Raw genomic sequence first — 19,553 nt, 5'->3', positions numbered from 1 at the left:
CTTATAGGGATTGACAATTCAATATCTGTGCCATGAATAACTGAGCCTCTGTCTTACACACTTCAAGATACCCCATTCTCCCATTCTTTTCTCATACTCCAAAAATGCCCCACTCCTATTCTTGGCAGAGACCCCTAAAATTCAAAGCCTCTATTACTATCCCAGGCCCACCCTCTGATCTAACCTGGCTACTGCTCCTCAACCCCACCTCCTCTTCCTCTTCCCAGTTGCCCTCTTTGTCCATAAACCCCATAGTTTGGGATACAACTTCTCACCATGCTCCCAGTTCATATCCATCTCAAAGATCCTCTAAATTTCCCCAATCAACCACAATACCCCATCTCCCAAAAATATCAACAAGGGTTTAAGCCTATCGTCACTAAACTCCTATGTCAGGGCCTCTTATGCCCAACCCACTTTCCTTATAACACCCCTATCTTACCTGTCAATAAGCCAAATGGCTACTATCGCCTGGTCCAGGACCTGAGACTTATCAGTGTGACTGTTATCCCCATATACCCAGTAGTTCCAAATCCTTATGCTCTTGTCTTTCATTCCTTCTTCCAATAGCCACTTCACTGTTCTAGACATCAAGAATGCCTTCTTTACCATCCCTTTATACCCATACTCTCAAGACCTCTTTGCCTTTATCTGGACCAATCCAGACAATCATCGCTCCCAACAGCTGACATGGACATTCCTCCCACAAGGCTTTCATGATAGTCATTTCTTTGGCCAAGCTCCAGCATCAGCCCTAACCTCTCTTGATCTTACTCTGGGAGTACTATCCTCCAGTATGTGGATGACCTCCTTTGTAGTCCTTTGCTTACACACTCTCAACAACATACTATACAACTCCTCAATTTTTAGTCAATCAAGGCTACTGAGTATCTCCCACCAAGGTTCAGTTCTCTCTTCCTAGAGTCATCTATCTCGGAGTCCTTTTATCATCAACCAAAAGGTATATTAACTACTGATAGAAAGTTCCTTATATCCACCCTACCATTCCCTTTATCAAAAACAGATCTTGTCCTGCTTGGGATTAGCTGGATATCTATGCCTCCGAATTTCTAATTTTGCCCTCACATATCAAGCCACCCGAGGGGGTCTTTCAGAAACCTTAGAGCTAAAATCAAATATTCGTTCAGCCTTTAACACCCTTAAGCAAGTCATTCTCAGCCCCAGCACTAACACTTCGTGACCTTTCTCACCCCTTTACGCTACTGAGAGAGACAAAAACTGCGCTAGGAGTTTTGGGACAAAATCAGGGCCCCTCCATCACCCCTGTTGCTTATCTATCAAAGCAGTTATATACCACAATTCAAAGATGGCCAGCCTGCCTACTTGTTCTGGCAGCAGCAGCACTCCTTGCTTAGTAAAGTAAGAAAATTACTTTTGAACCACCCACTGTCATTCGTCAACCACATGACTTTAAGGACTTACTCTCACAAATCCATGACCCTTCTGTCTGCTTCACGTGTCCAACTAATTCATGTTACCCTTCTCGAATCTCCCCACTTCTCCTCTGAACACTGTCCTACTCTCAACCTTGCCATCCTTATCCCTAATTCTTCTGTGCCCCCCATCCATACTTGCAAAGAGGTAAAAGAAAACTGCCCCATTTCTCCCACATTTCCTCAACCCCTTTAAATAACCCTGAGTTTACTTGGTATATTGATGGCAGATTATCTACAACATCAGAAGGAAAAAAAGGTACCTGGATATAAAATTGTCTCTGACACTGAAATTATTGAATCCCAAGCTCTCCCATCAGGAACCTCTTCCCAAAGGCAGAACTTAACTGCACTAACTAGAGCACTTACCCTGGCAGCTAACAAGAGGGCAAACATACACTGATTCTAAATATACTTTCCACGTCATACACTCATGCTGCTATCTCGAAAGAATGAGGGCTCCTATCTACTAAAGGCTCTCCCATAACTAAAACCCTGCTTATACTCTAGCTTTTAAAGCAGCTAACATGCCAACTGCGGAGAAGGCAATGGCAAGCCACTCCAGTACTCTTGCCTAGAAAATCCCATGGATGGAGGAGACTGGTAGGCTGCAGTCTGTGGGGTCACTAAGGGTCGGACACGACTGAACAACTTCACTTTCACTTTTCACTTTCATGCATTGGAGAAGGAAATGGCAACCCACTCCAGTGTTCTTGCCTGGAGAATCCCAGGGACGGGGGAACCTGGTGGGCTGCCGTCTCTGGGGTCGCACAGAGTCAGACACGACTGAAGTGACTTAGCAGCAGCAGCAGCAACATGCCAACTGCAGTAGACATCATACATTGCTGAGGTGACCGGGTGGCCTCAGACCCCATTTCACAGGGCAACAATGCTGCAGACAGGGAAGCAAAACAAGCCTCACTCCTATCACTGGCTCAACAATTCATAGTAATCCCCAACATAAAGCCACTTTACCTCCCTGAAGAAAAGAAAAAAAAAATAAACGTGATTATTACAAGAGGGAGCCCAACCGCAAGGAGATTGGTTACAAAAACAGGGCCACTGTGTCCTTCCCCAAACTCAGTCCACACAGATTCTTACAAACATTCATCAGGCCCTACACATAGGCACTAAACCTCTTTATCATCACTTAAGACTTCTTAACACCTAACCTTCTCACTCCTACAACAAATCATTCACTCTTGCATTATCTGCTCTTCAGTCTCACTGCAGGGAGCCCTAAGGCCTACTCCGTCATTCCCAACACATCAAGCATGAGGGCATATCCCAGGAAAGGGCTGGAAAATTGACTTCACTCACAGCCTCTTTAAATTACTACCAAATCCTTTCTGAAGACCTCACTGAGAGCCTAGAAGAAATAATTACTAGCCTTATTACTGTCCCAAACCAGCCAGATTCCCTGGCAGCCATGGTCCTCCAAAACAGAACAGGGTTAGACCTCATGGCAGAAAAAGGAGGCCTATGTCTATTTTTGGAGGAAGCTTGCTGCTATGTCAACAAATCAGGAGTTGTAAAGGAAGCAGGAAGAAATCTGACAAACAGGGCCCCAAGAATACATCAACACCTCAGTAATTCATGGGAAAACTGGATAAGCAATTGGAATTGGATAACCTGGGTCCTAACTTATAGGCCCTTTCCTTCTTAGCTTTATTCTAACTTTTGGCCCATGTTTAATAAATCTTTTTCAAACTTTCTTCAGGACTACTTACAAGTCTTCACCAACCAAACTATCCATGAGCTACTTCTAACTCACTCAAGTTATCAAAAATTTCAACCCCACACAAATCCCCTTGACTCACAATCCAGCCTTTTCTTCTCTTACCCCACGACACCCCTCTCCCACAGGAAGCAGTTACGGAAGATTGACCTTCAGCCCTTATCCCACATCAAAAAGGCTGGAATGATAGGGCCTCCATGGGGGCTCATGGTTGAAATGGCTCATTATGTTGACCTCACAAACAAACAATAAAATCACAGTAACCCTTGAGACTGAACAAATTGCCCAAATGACACTGTTTGCCCACTGGCCTCTACCTTCTTAAGGCTTTGTGACCACCAGATTCCAGACCTCTGGCTGTGTGACCACAGGACTCAGCTGCAGGCTAAAACTTAACCATCCCTTTAGTGAATTTTTCATTGGCAGGGTATAAGAAAGACTCCATCAGAAAGGGAGGACACTGGTTCTCCTTAAGGGCCAGTCACCCTCTCGTTTCCCTCTAATAAGTTTTGTTTTCTTGCCTGACTGCCTGGCTCACTCTCTTTTTCTCTGTGCTCACCTTATACCATCTTAATAAATGATAGCTTTATTATTTTTCTTTTTATGAAAATAATTTTGATACATAACTCTCCTGAAGTACAGTATAGAGTTGTGGTTTAGACAATCGGGGAGAAGGAAATGACAACCCACTCCAGTATTCTTGCCTGGAAAATCCCATGCACGGAGGAGCCCGGTAAGCTACAGTCTATGGGATCGCAAAGAGTCAGACATGACTGAGCGACTGAACTGAACTGAACTGAACTGAATCAGGTAAGAGAGACACCTCAAGGCTGAGGGAGTTTCACCAGGCCCTTCTCCCACAATATGCATTTTTGAGATAGAATGGCATGAGGTGTGTCATCCCCATTCATAAAACAATTGACATGAATACTGGCTTTTTGAGCCATTATCAGCCCAAGGTTTGAGAAAAGAAAAAAAAGTGTCTTAGGTGGAACCATTTTGAAGAAAGGCAGATTCCAAAGCAAATACATAGTTTCATTAGCACAGCTTAACAAAAATGTTAACATAAGAAAAAACGCTTTGGTTAGCTCAATGCAGAACCGGATGTTGTCAACACAGAATTAAAAGAAGCCTCTTAACTTTGTGTTCAGTTCAGTCGCTCAGTCGTGTCCGACTCTTTGCAACCCCATAAATCACAACACACCAGGCCTCCCTGTCCATCACCAATTCCCGGAGTTCACTCAAACCCACCTCCATCGAGTCGGTGATGCCATCCAGCCATCTCATTCTCTGTTGTCCCCTTCTCCTCCTGCCCCCAATCCCTCCCAGCATCAGAGTCTTTTCCAGTGAGTTAACGCTTCACATGAAGTGGCCAAAGTATTGGAGTTTCAGCTTTAGCATCCGTCCTTTCAATGAAGACCCAGGACTGATCTCCTTTAGAATGGACTGGTTGGATCTCCTTGCAGTCCAAGGGACTCTCAAGAGTCTTCTCCAACATCACAGTTCAAAAGCATCAATTCTTCAGCGACCAGCGTTCTTCACAGTCCAACTCACATCCATACATGACCACTGGAAAAACCATAACCTTGACTAGACGGTCCTTGGTTGGCGAAGTAATGTCTCTGCTTTTTAATATACTATCTAGGTTGGTCATAAATTTCCTTCCAAGGAGTAAGCGTCTTTTAATTTCCTGGCTGCAATCAGCATCTGCAGTAATTTTAGAGCCCAAAAAAATAAAGTCTGACACTGTTTCCACTGTTTCCCCATCTATTTCCCATGAAGTGATGTGTAACTTTGTGTAGAGAAGGAAGAAAAAAACTTCTGCCACTTGCTGTTTATTTCCTCCTGCCATTTGGGGACCTCTGGCCTGCCTTCCTGTTACCCTCAGAAGGTAACAGGAAATAGTTAAAGGCATGGGTCAGTCAATCACATCATTGCTATTACAAGAACTAAAAATAAACTTGTTTCATCTTATGAGGGGAAAAAAGAAAAGTAGAAAAAAAAAATGAAAGAAACTTGAAAGCACAGAAATTTTCCTATTTTTTCTTGTCTCTTTCCTAGTCTTTCCTTGACACAAAACATTACCTACACAATATTTGTAAGTATCAGAAATTTGTTTAATAGATGCAATGCATCTATTAGTTTCAAAATGTCTTGCTTTCTATATGCTTTTTAATAACATGTCAATTATAGGTAATTTTTCTATTTTAGGAAAAATTCCAGATCTAATAATGGTATAAAGGAATATGAAGGAAAAAGAAACTGGTCTAACAGCACCACCAAAGAAGGTGGTGTTATGTACGTGTTGCAATTGGAAGGGAGTCCTCTAAAAGCTCCATCCGAAAAGCCAAATGATTAATTCTAAAAATTACTGTTCCCAATTAGAGCAACTGAGTCAGTTCAGTCACTCAGTCATGTCTGACTCCTTGCGACCCCATGAATCACAGCATTCCAGGCCTCCCTGTCCATCACCAACTCCCGGAGTTCACTCAAACTCATGTCCATCGAGTCAGTGATGCCATCCAGCCATCTCATTCTCTGTTGTCCCCGTCTCCTCCCACCCCCAATCCCTCCTAGCATCAGACTCTTTTCCAGTGAGTCAACTCGTCGCATGAGGTGGCCAAAGTATTGAAGCTTCAGCTTTGCATCAGGCCTTCCAATGAACACCAGGGTTGATCTTTAGAATGGACTGGTTGGATCTCCTTGCAGTCCAAGAGCAACTGAAAGTAACACTTGATAAAAGCATCCAGAATTAGTCAACGGAAAACACACTATCTTCCATCAAGATAACTAACGCAACAGCACATGTTTCTTTGATGACTAGGCAAAAACTGGTACAGCTTGGCTGGGAAGTTCTGATTCACCCATTGTGTTCACCAGACATTGAACCTTTGGATGCCCATTTATTTCAGTCTTATTCAAATTCTCTTAATGGAAAAAATTTCCATTCCCTGGAAGACTGTAACAGGTACCTATAACAATCCTGTGTTCTAAAAGATAAATAGATGGAATTGTGAAGTTGCCTGAAAAAATGGCAGAAGATAGTGGAACAAAATGGTGAATATGTTGTTCAATGAAGTTCTCGGTGAAAATGATAATTGTATTTGTTTTAAAAGCAAAGGAAACTTTTAGCCAATCCAATATTTTGGACGGAGTTGTATTCACTCAAAATTTCTATGTTGGTGTCTTAATCCTAGTGCCTCAGATTGTGATTTTATTCAGAGAAAATGACTTTAAAAAGAGGTAGGTAATTTTAAATGAGGTCATTAGGGTGCACCCTAATGCAATCTCACTGCTGCCCTTATAGGAAGAGAAGATTAGGAATACAGAGAAACTAGGGCCACGTGCTCTGTGGAATGACCATATCCAGAGGCAGTAAGAGGATGTCTATATTCAATCCAAGGAGACATGCCTGAGAGGAAACTTTGGCAGCCCCAGCAAACTAATAATGGCACCAATGCAAAAATCCTCCTGCCCCATCATTTATTTGGGCCATGCTGCTGTAATTATTTAAATGAAAGCAGTGACAAACTTTGCCCAGCTCCAAGTAGACAGCACCTTGCCATAGGCCCATGGTAAACACCTCCTGCTTCCTGCCCTGAAGCTTGTCTGACACCATACTATGGCACATCTGAGGGAATCTGCTCTGTATTAAGACATGTGCAACTCAGAAAGTTGGTAATGGGCCTTCCCTGGAGGGCCAGTGGTTAAGACTGCTTTTCCAATGCAGAGGGTGCAGGTTTGAGCCCCTGGTCAAGGGATTGAGATCCCTCCACATACCAAGTGACACAACCAAAAAGGGGGAAAAAAGAAATGTGAGGATGCTAATCCCTCCTGAATATACTTGTTCAGCAGAAGATGTGCACTGAAGTTTTTTTCATTTACTGAGTGGAAATTCCTGAGACACATATCATTATAGGTAAGAAGGACCTGGTAGGATTGAACAATAGTCACCAAAGAAATCAAAATGATGAATACTTAGATTGGTTTGGTTTTTCTTCCTTCTCTAGAAGATAATAATATTGTATAGTCTGTGTCTCTGGAGGATCCTAACACAATACACAAGAAGAATGAATACATACATGTATTTTTCATAGAAGCATTACTCATAACATGCACAAACTGGAAACAACCCAAAGGTTCATCAACTGATAAGTAAATAAGACATAATGTATTCATAATATGGACTATCAATCTGCAATACAGAGAAATGATATATCCTACAGCACATATTAAACCTTGAATATAAAGTGAAAAATTAAACAATTTAATTACTTTATTCACATTAAATGTCTAGGAAAGACAAATCTCTAGAGAGAGTAGAATCATGAAAGTTTGGATGTTATGTAGGAATATGGGTGTATAACAACAAAAGTGTACTTTATAATGGAACCAAATTCCTTTCTATTTTTGAAACGGAGCAGGACCATATGGTCCTTTTCCCCCCACCCCACTATATCCTCTGCATGTCTTTTGCCTGTGGAAAACTTTAATCAAAGAATAAGTTTAATCAGTCTAAGCAAACTAAATAATTAATGACCTAATCATTAAGCGTAATCAAGGACCTTTTAGTTCTTTCTGAAGGACTATAGATAATATTCTGAGCTATATCCTGTGAGCTGTCTTATAGATACCAAAACACCAGGTGGAGAAGTTAACTACATGATTACCAGACTTGAGCAGCTACAATTCTGGAAATTGACCTCAAAGATATGGGAACAAGTGCACCCCATAACTGAAGACTAACTGTACCTAAAAACAACCAAGATGATGCTAGTCAGACCACTGATGACCAATTGAAGATGACTGTTAAAGATGACTGTGCTGTTTCTGCATATAACCACCCCCACCCCCACTCTATCTAAAAAAGCTCTCACTCCTTGATTGTCGGGGTGGGGTGGGGTGAGCCTTTGGACAAATGCCTGCCACTGTCCCCCCACAGTTTCTGGCATCTGAAATAAAGCAAACTTTCCTTTCGGCCAACCTGGCTTGTTTATGTTTTTGAATGGCAAGCAGCCGGACCCCCACATACATTTTGGTAACATTTTAACTACTAAATATTAAAATAACAAAAGTTATCAAAAGGGTCTGATACAGACATAAGTAAATATTACTGGCACACAAGTGTCTAAAACCTAATATAAGTATGCATACAAATTTACTGTTAAGAATGCCAACAAAGGTGCGTCTAGTCAAAGCTATGGTTTTTCCAGTAGTGATGTATGGACGTGAGAGTTGGACTGTGAAGAAAGCTGAGCACTGAAGAATTGGTGCTTTTGAGCTGTGGTGTTGGAGAAGACGCTTGAGAGTCCCTTGGACTGCAAGGAGATCCATCCAGTCCATCCTAAAGGAAATCAGTCCTGAATATTCATTGGAAGGACTGATGCTGAAGCTGAAACTCTAATACTTTGGCCACCTGATGTGAAGAACTGACTCATTGGAAAACACCCTGATTCTGGGAAAGATTGAAGGCAGAAGGAATGGGGATGACAGAGGATGAGATTGTTGGATGGCATCACCAACTCGATGGACATGAGTTTGAGCAGGCTCCGGGAGTTGGTGATGGACAGGGAAGCCTGATGTGCTGCAGTCCATGGGGTCGCAAAGAGTCGGACATGACTGAGCAACTGAACTGAACTGATGTCAAGAATAGTTTATCAATAAGTGATACTACAACAATTGATCATCTTTCTGAAGGGAATAAGCAACTGATCCACTCTCCCATACCACATGCCCAAAAACATTCTTTGAGGATTAAAGATTAAAATGAGCTTAGAAGCAAAACTTTTAGAAGATATTTAAGAAATCTGCCTGTAACCAAGTGTTTGAAGAGAATTTTTAAGGCAACGCAGGAAACTCAGAAGTGTTTTTAAAGTGAAAAAGAGTCCTTTGGCTACATAAAAAGCAAATATTTTGTACACAACTAATGAAACATTAACACAGCAAAATATATTTTTCATAATGCATATGAACACTTCTGGTGAGAGGTGCTCATAAATAGTACTTTTTAGGATCTTTATAAACTGTTCTGCAGTCACCTACTGAAATATAGGGCAAACATGATTATGGAGAAATTTTGAACTATTTTTTTTCAATTAAAGGATAATTACTTTACAGAATTTTATTGTTTTCTATCAAAACTCAACATGAATCAGTCATAGGTATACATATATCCCCTCCCTTTTGAACCTCCCTCTCATCTCCCCCCACCCTTCTAGGTTGCTCCAGAGCCCCTGTTTGAGTTTCCTAAGCCATACAGCAAATTCCCATTGGCTATCTATTTTACATATGGTAATATAAGTTTCCATGTTACTCTTTCCATACATCTCACCCTCTCCTTCCCTCTCGCCATGTCCACAAGTCTATTCTCTATGTCTGTTTCTCCACTGCTGCCCTGTAAATAAATTATTCAGTACCATTTTTCTAGATTCCATATATGTGCATTAGAATGCGGTATTTATCTTTCTCTTTCTGACTCACTTTATAATAGGTTCCAGGTTCATCCACCTCATCAGAACTGATTCAAATGTGTTCCTTACCTGACCTGCCTCAGAAACCTGTATGCAGGTCAGGAAGCAACAGTCAGAACTGTACATGGAACAACAGGCTGGTTCCAAATAGGAAAAGGAGTACGTCAAGGCTGTATATTGTCACCTTGCTTATTTAACTTATATGCAGAGTACATCATGAGGAACGCTGGGCTGGAAGAAGCACAAGCTGGAATCAAGATTGCTGGGAGAAATATCAATAACCTCAGATATGCAGATGATACTACCCTTATGGCAGAAAGTGAAGAGGAACTCAAAAGCCTCTTGATGAAAGTGAAAGAGGAGAGTGAAAAGGTTGGCTTGAAGCTCAACATTCAGAAAACAAAGATCATGGCATCTGGTCCCATCACTTCATGGGAAATAGATGGAAAACAGTGGAAACAGTGTCAGACTTTATTTTGGGGGGCTCCAAAATCACTGCAGATGCTGATTGCAGCCATGAAATTAAAAGACGCTTACTCCTTGGCAGGAAAGTTATGACCAACCTTGACAGTATATTAAAAAGCAGAGACATTACTTTGCCAACAAAGGTCCGTCTAGTCAAGGCTATGGTTTTTCCCATGGTCATGTATGGATGTGAGAGTTGGACTGTGAAGAAAGCTGATCGCCGAAGAATGGATGCTTTTGAACTGTGGTGTTGGAGAAGACTCTTGAGAGTCCCTTGTACTGCAAGGAGATCCAACCAGTCCATTCTAAAGGAGATCAATCCTGGGTGTTCATTGGAAGGACTGATGCTAAGGCTGAAACTGCAATACTTTGCCACCTCATGAGACGAGTTGACTCACTGGAAAAGACTCTGATGCTGGGAAAGGTTGGGGGCAGGAGGAGAAGGGGACAACAGAGAATGAGATGGCTGGATGTCATCACCGACTCTGTGGACATGAGTTTGAGTGAACTCCGGGAGTTGGTGATGGACAGGGAGACCTGGCGTGCTGTGATTCATGGGGTCGCGGAGAGTCGGACATGACTGAGCGACTGAACTGAACTGAACTGAATATTCCATTGTGTATATGTACCACAACTTCCTTCATTCATCTGTCAATGGACATCTACATTGCTTCCATGTTGTAGCTATTGTAAAAAGTGCTGCAATGAACAATAGGATACACGTGTTGTTTTCAATTTTGGTTTCTTCAGGGTATATGCCTAAGAGTGGGATTACTGGGTCATATGATGGTTTTATTCCTAGTTTTTTAAGGAATTTCCAGATCATTTTCCATAGTGGCTGTATCAATTTAGGTTCCCACCAACAGTGCAAGAACATTCCCTTTTCTCCACACCCTCTCCAGCATTTATTGTTTGTAGATTTTTTGATGATGGCCATTCTGATCAATGTGAGGTGAAATCTCATTGTTGAACTATTCTTGAATGAATGAAGAATGCCTGGTATTGATACCAAGCAGGATACTGTGAGGCTCCTAGGCACATCCCCCATTTCTACATCCCCTCCACCCCCCCTTTTTTTTGACAAAAGTCAGCTGAAAGCTTTATTGCTTTGGGGAGACAAGAGATCAGTCAGGAGCTCTTGGTGGGGTGGTTCTCTTTCCTCGTCTCCATCACTTGCTTGCCATCTGGACAAGCAAGATGGCACTCACTCTGCAGATGGAGGCCATGCACAAATCCAGGGAGTACTTATTCTTTCAGATCATGTGCCGGATACTGCTGGCCTGGGGATCTTCATTAATGGTGGTACACACATAGGAAGTGGCTGACTTTCACCGGCTGGGTCTTTGCTTCATGACCACCATGATGCCTTGCCCTCCACTGATGGATCCACACCCATAGTTTTGAGGAAAATGAGCCCACTGTAGCAGATGGGATTGTGGGCCATCAGGTTTTGTGTTTGGTGTTGTATGTCTGCTTATGACTGTTCATTAAGAAGTTGGAGCAGTTGCATGGACATGGTGGCAACTTCTGTTATTTTGGTGGCCAGAAACAGAAAGAGACCCTGTTTCTTGATAACAGGAAATAGGCTTCATTCAGTGTCCATAACCTTCCCTGAGTTCCAATGAGCTGATTCAAATAGTTGCTAATTAGGGAAAATAGGGGATGTGGCTTCCCTGGTGGACTAGTGGTAAAGAAGCCACCTACCAATGCAGGAGATCTAAGAGATATGGGTTAGATCCCTGGGTCAGGAGGATTCCTTGGAGAAGGAAATGACAACCTACTCCAGTATTCTTGCCTGGAGAATCCCATGGACAGAGGAGCCTGATGGGCTACAGTTCATAGGGTTGCAAAGAGATATCACTGAAGCGACCTAGCTTGTATGCACAGGGGATGTGGAGGTAATGGAGGAACATTCAAAAGAAACAGTACTGCAGCCTTGGGGCAGAGGCCTGGTTCCCCATCAAGCAATAAGTATAACAAGATCTTTGAGCAGTTTTGAAGGTAGTGAAAACCCCCTAGTGGGAGAAGTTAATGGTATGGTGCACACAAGCAAGTAGACCCCAGACTGATTGGAACCAGAACACTGATGATGCTGACTCTCACATACCTCAGTACCAGCCAGTCACAAGGATATATTGCCCTCTTTGAACCATTACTATTAAACTTCTCACTACTCCCTCCAGGTTGGGACACATACTTTTGAGAGCATTAGCTTGAAATATCCCTTTTGCCTGGCAAAGCAATAAAACAATTCTACTTCACCCAATATTCTGTCTCTGAGAATTGATTTGGAGTCAGAATACAGAGTCCCAATTCTACTTCAGTATTGGTGCTGTTTCTCAGTTTAGTTTTGGAGGCCCAGCTGGTATTTGAAGATCACAACAATTACAAACAGAAATACATATTTGAAGAAGAAAAACAGGTTACAGAAAATTGTCACTACTTTGAAAATGCAAAGAAATCAATGAATAGACTTTACCACACCATCCACAGTTCATAAAAAATATGTATATATAAGGAGAAATATATATAAGGTTAAATATGAGATTGACTGAACTTGGGAGATAGACCCTTTCATGGATTGGCAGGTTGATCAACAGGTCAGAATCTTATTCTAAGCCCTCCAGGAAGCTGAGAACAGTTAAGTAGAGAAGCTTTTGGGGCAGCACCCTATTGGATGAGTACCCATCCCCAGCCTCACCCTTCTGACCTCTAAACACAGAACTGCTATTGGTCCAGCCTTCAAAACCACTTCCAGATATGGGCCCATCCTCCAAACGCAGCCCTGCCCATAGGCTTAGTTCTAGCCTCAAGCCTCTCTACTGGGCCTGTTTGTGCCTCCAGTCCATGCTCTAAGTCGACCCAGGGGTCCCCAGCCCCAACACCAGGAGAAGTTACTATTTCCCTGCTAACAGGAATGGAACTTGACTGTCTGCAAGAGTTGCAGAATCCTACCTCTCTACAGACAAGGCATGAAGCAGAAGTGCACTCACTGGTTCAGGAAGGCTTTTTTGTCCAAGAGTTCTGCACCTGGGGCATTCAGTCACATTGGTTGGTTGTGTGGGTCAGATTGTTCTTGGTAAGTCCTGCATCAAGGGAAGGGATACAAGGACATCATTAAAGAGCATGTTGGGTCCAGGCCTCTGATGTGACTCCTTAGAGAGGACTGGCCCTCTGCTTGTGTCCACCTGAGGCATTTTTGAGAGTGGAACATGCTTTAAGGATGCATCTGCAGGTTGTTGTCATTCACTGTGATTCCCTGTTCAAAAACCACTGATGAGGAAAAGAATTTCTGCTGTCCAGTCATTATTATACCATCACCCACATCCTCTGTGTATTATGAACCTGACTACCCTATCTTATTGTCCAATGTATTAGGGAATGTTGGCTTATGTGCCACCTCTTCTTTATGAAAAAGAACATTTCACCTGAGAATCTGGCTTTGTGCATTCTTTATTTTTGAATATGGCATAGTGCTTTAAATCTAACATTATAAATCTTAAGAATGACTGCAAAAATCTGGCCAAACATGGAATTTTTTGGACAGCATATAAGTAAAAAATGTCAAAAGAAAAATACTGGAGAGGTTGTTGAGGTAAAACCAATACTGAAATAAATGTGGGCCTTCACTAGTGGTCCAGTGGTTAAGAATCTGCCTGCCAATTCAAGGTACCTGGGTTTGATTCCTAGTTTGAGAAGATTCCACCTACTGTGAGGAAACTAAGCATGTGCTAATGCAACTGAACACATGCCCCACAGCCCATGAACCCCAACTGCTGAAGCCTGGCCACTCTTGAGCCTATGCTCTGCAACAAGAGAACCCACCACAAGGAGAAACCCATTCAACACAACTAGAAAGTAGCCCCACTCGCTGCAACTAAAGAAGCACATGGGCAGCAACAAAGAGATTGTGTACTGCAATGAAGACCCAGTGTAGGCAAAAATATATAAAGAAACAAAAAAGTGTGAAGTAAAAAATCTTTTGGAAATAGAAGAAATCAAACATACCATTTAGGGGAGCAAAAGAACCAAGATCATAAAATTCAAAATATTTGACCTTAGACATCACTGACCACTTAGTTCTGAAGCCAGAGGCCCATCACAGACAAGGTGCTCCTCGACTGAGGAGCCTTCCCAGGGCCCTCTTCACATCCTTGTTCCTCAGGCTGTAGATGAAGGGGTTCAGCACGGGGGTGGCCACAGTTTGCATCACTGAGGCAATGGAACTTCTCTGGAAAGAATAGGTCACAGAAGAATTGAGGTAAACCACCAGGCTTGTCCCATAGAACAAAGAAACCACAGCGAGGTGAGACCCACGGGTAGAAAATGCTTTACACTTGCCCTCAGTGGAGGCCATCTTCATTAAGGTGGAAACACTCTGAGAGTAAGAAAAGAGGATCCCAGTCAGAGGAAATATACACAGCAGGGCAGTGGCCACAAACAAGCAGATGTTATTGATTAGGGTGTCTGAGCAGGCTCCCTTGAGAATCTGGGCCAGTTCAGAAAAGAAGTGTGGAATTTCTGTGTCAGTGCAAAAGGTCAGCCTCATCATCAGTAGAATATGAAGCAGCTGCTGCTGCTGCTGCTAAGTCGCTTCAGTCGTGTCCGACTCTGTGCGACCCCACAGACAGAAGCCCACCAGGCTCCCCCATCCCTGGGATTCTCCAGGCAAGAACAGTGGAGTGGGTGAGAATCTGGGCCAGTTCAGAAAAGAAGTGTGGAATTTCTATGTCAATGCAAAAGGTCAGCCCCATCATCAGTAGAATATGAAACAGGGAGACCCATAAAACAATGAGCCAACATATCAGAGCCAAGAAGCTACAGAGACAAGGGTTCATGAGAACCAGGTAGTGCAGCAGGTGGCAGATGGCTACACACTGGTTACAGACCATCACAGTCAGAAATCATCCATTCCAGCGAAAACCATAATAAAGCAGCTGAGTGAGGCAGCCTTGATAGGAGATTTCTTTACTCTGTGTCTGAATGTTCACTAGCATCCTCGGGATAGTAGTGGTGATGAAACACATGTCAACAGATGACAGGTTGGTGATGAAGAAGTACATTGGGGTGTGGACATGGGAATCAGAGCTGATGGCCAGGATGATGAGAAAGTTTCCAAGCACAGTGACCATGTACATGGACAGGAAAAGTCCAAAGAGGAGATTCTGCAGTTCAGGATCATCTGAGAGGCCCAAGAGGAGGAACTGTGTTACTCCTGTGTGGTTTCCCGATCCCATGTAGCTAGTGTGTCTGCTGGGGAAGGAAGCAAAACATACATTCAATGCACAGCCAGCAGACATCACAGCTAGTTATCACCTTTGATTCCGCATTTTCATGGATATCATTCTCCATGATCCTTCCAATACCAGTGATTCACTCATTCAAGTGGTAGCCCATTTACATTTTAATTGTGTGTAATTATCCAGACGTTCAGTTCAGTCACTCAGTCGTGTCCAACTCTTTGTGACCCCGTGAATCAAAGCACGCCAGGCCTCCCTGTCCATCACCAACTCCCGGAGTTCATTCAAACTCATGTCCATCGAGTCGGTGATGCCATCCAGCCATCTCATTCTCTGTCGTCCCCTTCTCCTCCCGCCCCAATCGCTCCCAGCATCAGAGTCTTTTCCAGTGAGTCAACTCATCGCATGAGGTGGCCAAAGTATTACAGTTTCAGCTTTAGCATCAGTCCTTCCAATAAACACCCAGGATTGATCTCCTTTAGAATGGACTGGTTGGATCTCCTTGCAGTCCAAGGGACTCTCAAGAGTCTTCTCCAGCACCACAGTTCAAAAGCATCGATTCTTCAGCAATCAGCTTTCCATACATGACCACAGGAAAAACCATAGCCTTGACTAGACGGACCTTTGTTCCAAAGTAATGTCTCTGCTTTTTAATATAATATCTAGGTTGGTCATAACTTTTCTTCCAAGGAGTAAGCGTCTTTTAATTTCATGGCTGCAATCAGCATCCGCAGTGATTTTGGAGCTCAAGAAAATAAAGTCTGACACTGTTTCCACTGTTTCCCCATCTATTTCCCATGAAGTGATGGGACCAGAGGCCATGATCTTTGTTTTCTGAATGTTGAGCTTCAAGCCAACTTTTTCACTCTCCTCTTTCACTTTCATCAAGAGGCTTTTGAGTTCCTCTTCACTTTCTGCCATAAGGGTGGTGTCATCTGCATATCTGAGGTTATTGATATTTCTCCCAGCAATCTTGATTCCAGCTTGTGCTTCTTCCAGCCCAGCATTCCTCATGATGTACTCTGCATATAAGTTAAATAAGCAGGGTGACAATATACAGCCTTGACGTACTCCTTTTCCTATTTGGAACCAGCCTGTTGTTCCATGTACAGTTCTGACTGTTGCTTCCTGACCTGCATACAGGTTTCTCAAGAGGCAGGTCAGGTGGTCTGGGATTCCCATCTCTTTCAGAATGTTCCACAGTTTATTGTGATCCACACAGTCAAAGGCTTTGGCATAGTCAATGAAGCAGAAATAGATGTTTTTCTGGAATTCTCTTGCTTTCTCCATGATCCAGCGGATGTTGGAAATTTGATCTCTGGTGCCTCTGCTTTTTCTAAAACCTGCTTGAATATCTGGAAGTTCACGGTTCACATATTGCTGAAGCCTGGCTTGGAGAATTTTGAGCATGACTTTACTAGCGTGTGAGATGAGTGCGATTGTGCAGTAGTTTGAGCATTTTTGGCATTGCCTTTCTTTGGGATTGGAATGAAGACTGACCTTTTCCAGTCTTGTGGCCACTGCTGAGTTTTCCAAATTTGCTGGCATATTGAGTGCAGCACTTTCACAGCATCATCTTTCATGATTTGAAATAGCTCAACTGGAATTCCATCACCTCCACTAGCTTTGTTCGTAGTGATGCTTTCTAAGGCCCACTTGACTTCACATTCCAAGATGTCTAGCTCTAGGTTAATGTAGCAGAAATCCCTGTGTCTCTTTTTGTCTCTCACTCACTGGTTATAATTTTCCTACTCAAATCTATGAACATAAACTGAGTTCTTCTTTGATAAGAAGTTTTGAAAATAATTGAAGACACTTGAAAGTTTTTGCTTTGAAAATCTCCATACTTCTTTCATTCAGTAACTCTTTTAGTTGTGATTAAGATATGGGTTCCAGGCTATGGGGTCACAAAGAGTTGGATGTGACTGAGCGACTAAACAGCAACAAAGATATGGGTTATCAATTCCAACAAACTTAATTCTGTGACCCATATTGATGTCACAGTTAACTCTTATGAATCTCATGTATTTCATGTATCCCTTATATTTTTTCTTTCTAAAATTGTGATTACTATTATTATATTCTTTATGAGGTTTAAAAATGCTGTCTTAATAAATGATAACTTTATTATTTTTTCTGTTTTTATGACAATAATTTTGATACATAACTCTGCCAAAGTACAGTGTAGAGTTGTGATTTAGACAATGGGATCTTGAGTTAGGTTTTCTAGTATAGAATTTTGGTCTGTGAACATATTATCTGTGTGACCTTGACAAAGTTATTTAATCTCTTTTGATGCAGACACATCACCTCAACAATGGGAGTAACAAACTTTAAAGTGTAAGACTGAAGATCATGGCATCTGGTCCCATCACTTCATGGGAAATAGATGGAGAAACAGTGGAAACAGTGGCAGACTTTATTTTGGGGGGCTCCAAAATCACTGCAGATGCTGATTGCAGCCATGAAATTAAAAGATGCTTACTCCTTGGAAGGAAAGTTATGACCAACCTAGATAGCATATTAAAAAGCAGAGACATTACTTTGACAACCAAGGTCCATCTAGTCAGGGCTATGGTTTTTCCAGTGGTCATGTATGGATGTGAGAGTTGGACTGTGAAGAAAGCTGATCGCCGAAGAATTGATGCTTTTGGACTGTGGTGTTAAAGGCTCTTGAGAGTCCCTTGGACTGCAAGGAGATCCAAACACTCCATTCTAAAGGAGATCAATCCTGGGTGTTCATTGGAAGGACTGATGCTGAAGCGAAACTCCAATACTTTGGCCACCTCATGCGACGAGTTGACTCACTGGAAAAGACTCTGATGCTGGGAGGGATTGGGGTCAGGAGGAGAAGGCGACGACAGAGAATGAGATGGCTTGATGGCATCACTGATTCGATGGACATGAGTTTGAGTGAACTCCGGGAGTTGGTGATGGACAGGGAGGCCTGGCGTGCTGTGGTTCATGGGGTCGCAAAGAGTTGGACAAAACTAAGTGACTTAACTGACTGAAGACTGAAGAGTGAATTAAATGAGATGATACAATTTTTCAAGTGTGGTTCTTATCACATTTACAGCAGACACTTGATAAATATGAGCATGTTCAAAAAAAATGATAAATTTGTCCTACACAACTATCATTGATCACTAGTCCCCTTAAATAAGGACAGCCATCAAAGATGTAATTCTGATTCAAGCACAATGGATCTGTTACCTCTTTTGCCTGCCATGCAGCACTTCTGGTTACTGATGATTCTTATGGCTGTCTCTTTCAGAGACTGCCTGCCAGGTGGATTCTTCCAAGAAGATGAAAGAAAATAAATGAACTACACATAGACAAAGATGGGGAAACATGATTACAAAACCATTAATATAAAATACAAAGTGTGTGGTTGAATGTGAGCTCATGTGTTCATGCTCACAAGTAGGGCTGTATTTTATTAAAAATCAGTGGATTCAGGAGGGGGAACTCATGTACACTCGGGGCAGATTCATGTCAATGTATGGCAAAACCAACCAATATAATATTGTAAAATAATTAGCCTCCAATTAAAATAAATAAATAAATAAAGTTAAGTTTGAGACTTCATAAAAAAAAATCAGTGGAGATAATTGCAAAAAAGTATTGAAAGTTTTCATTAAAAATATTCAGTCTCTATAGATCATCCTAAAAATTGAAAGACAAATTTAAAATGGAAACAAATGTGTATTTTCTCCACAGTAAAAAGGGGAAAAAAAGGTATTGGCATTATAAAAGCCTAGAAAATGCAATTCATTAAAGAGTGAAAAAATCATTGAGAACTTGTTTCTCCTGGAGAGGTAGGTAGAAAAGGTCTCTCTGACATATGTATATTAAGTTATGAGCAGAAGGCTGGGTAATTGTTAATCAGAGGAAATAAGGAAAGGGCAAGCATTTTGGGTGAGAGGCAGAATTCCCATTTGCCATGTGGGTCAGTGCTTGATAACAGAAGGGATATGAGAGGCCTGTGAAATGGAGAGCAGAGTGAGGTTCAGGAGTGCTACAGGGAAGAACTAAGCCTGACTACATGTTGGATCTGTTTCTTTCACTTTAACCTTTGTTTCCAGTTCCTTTTGTTCACTAAAAGGATATTGTCTATACATAATAGCCTTCCTGGGGGAACTCTGTTCCTGTGCCTGAATGTTAAACCTTTGTGTCTTTATTCAGG

The 19,553-nt window shown here is 42.2% G+C and overlaps 2 pseudogenes; both read right to left on the bottom strand.

Moving 5' to 3' along the window:
• Nucleotides 1–11,255: 11,255 nt before the first annotated feature.
• LOC148777154 (large ribosomal subunit protein eL28 pseudogene) lies at nucleotides 11,256–12,897 on the bottom strand (annotated as a pseudogene).
• A 1,329-nt stretch (nucleotides 12,898–14,226) lies between these two features.
• Nucleotides 14,227–15,364, bottom strand: LOC129558840 (olfactory receptor 7D4-like; annotated as a pseudogene).
• Between the last annotated feature and the right edge of the window lie 4,189 nt (nucleotides 15,365–19,553).

This window comes from Moschus berezovskii, chromosome 8, assembly GCF_049115385.1.
Source record: "Moschus berezovskii isolate FMDL1 chromosome 8, NW_MosBer_1.0, whole genome shotgun sequence".
NCBI classification, from domain to species: domain Eukaryota; kingdom Metazoa; phylum Chordata; class Mammalia; order Artiodactyla; family Moschidae; genus Moschus; species Moschus berezovskii.
This window is presented reverse-complemented; position numbering and strand designations above follow the sequence as displayed.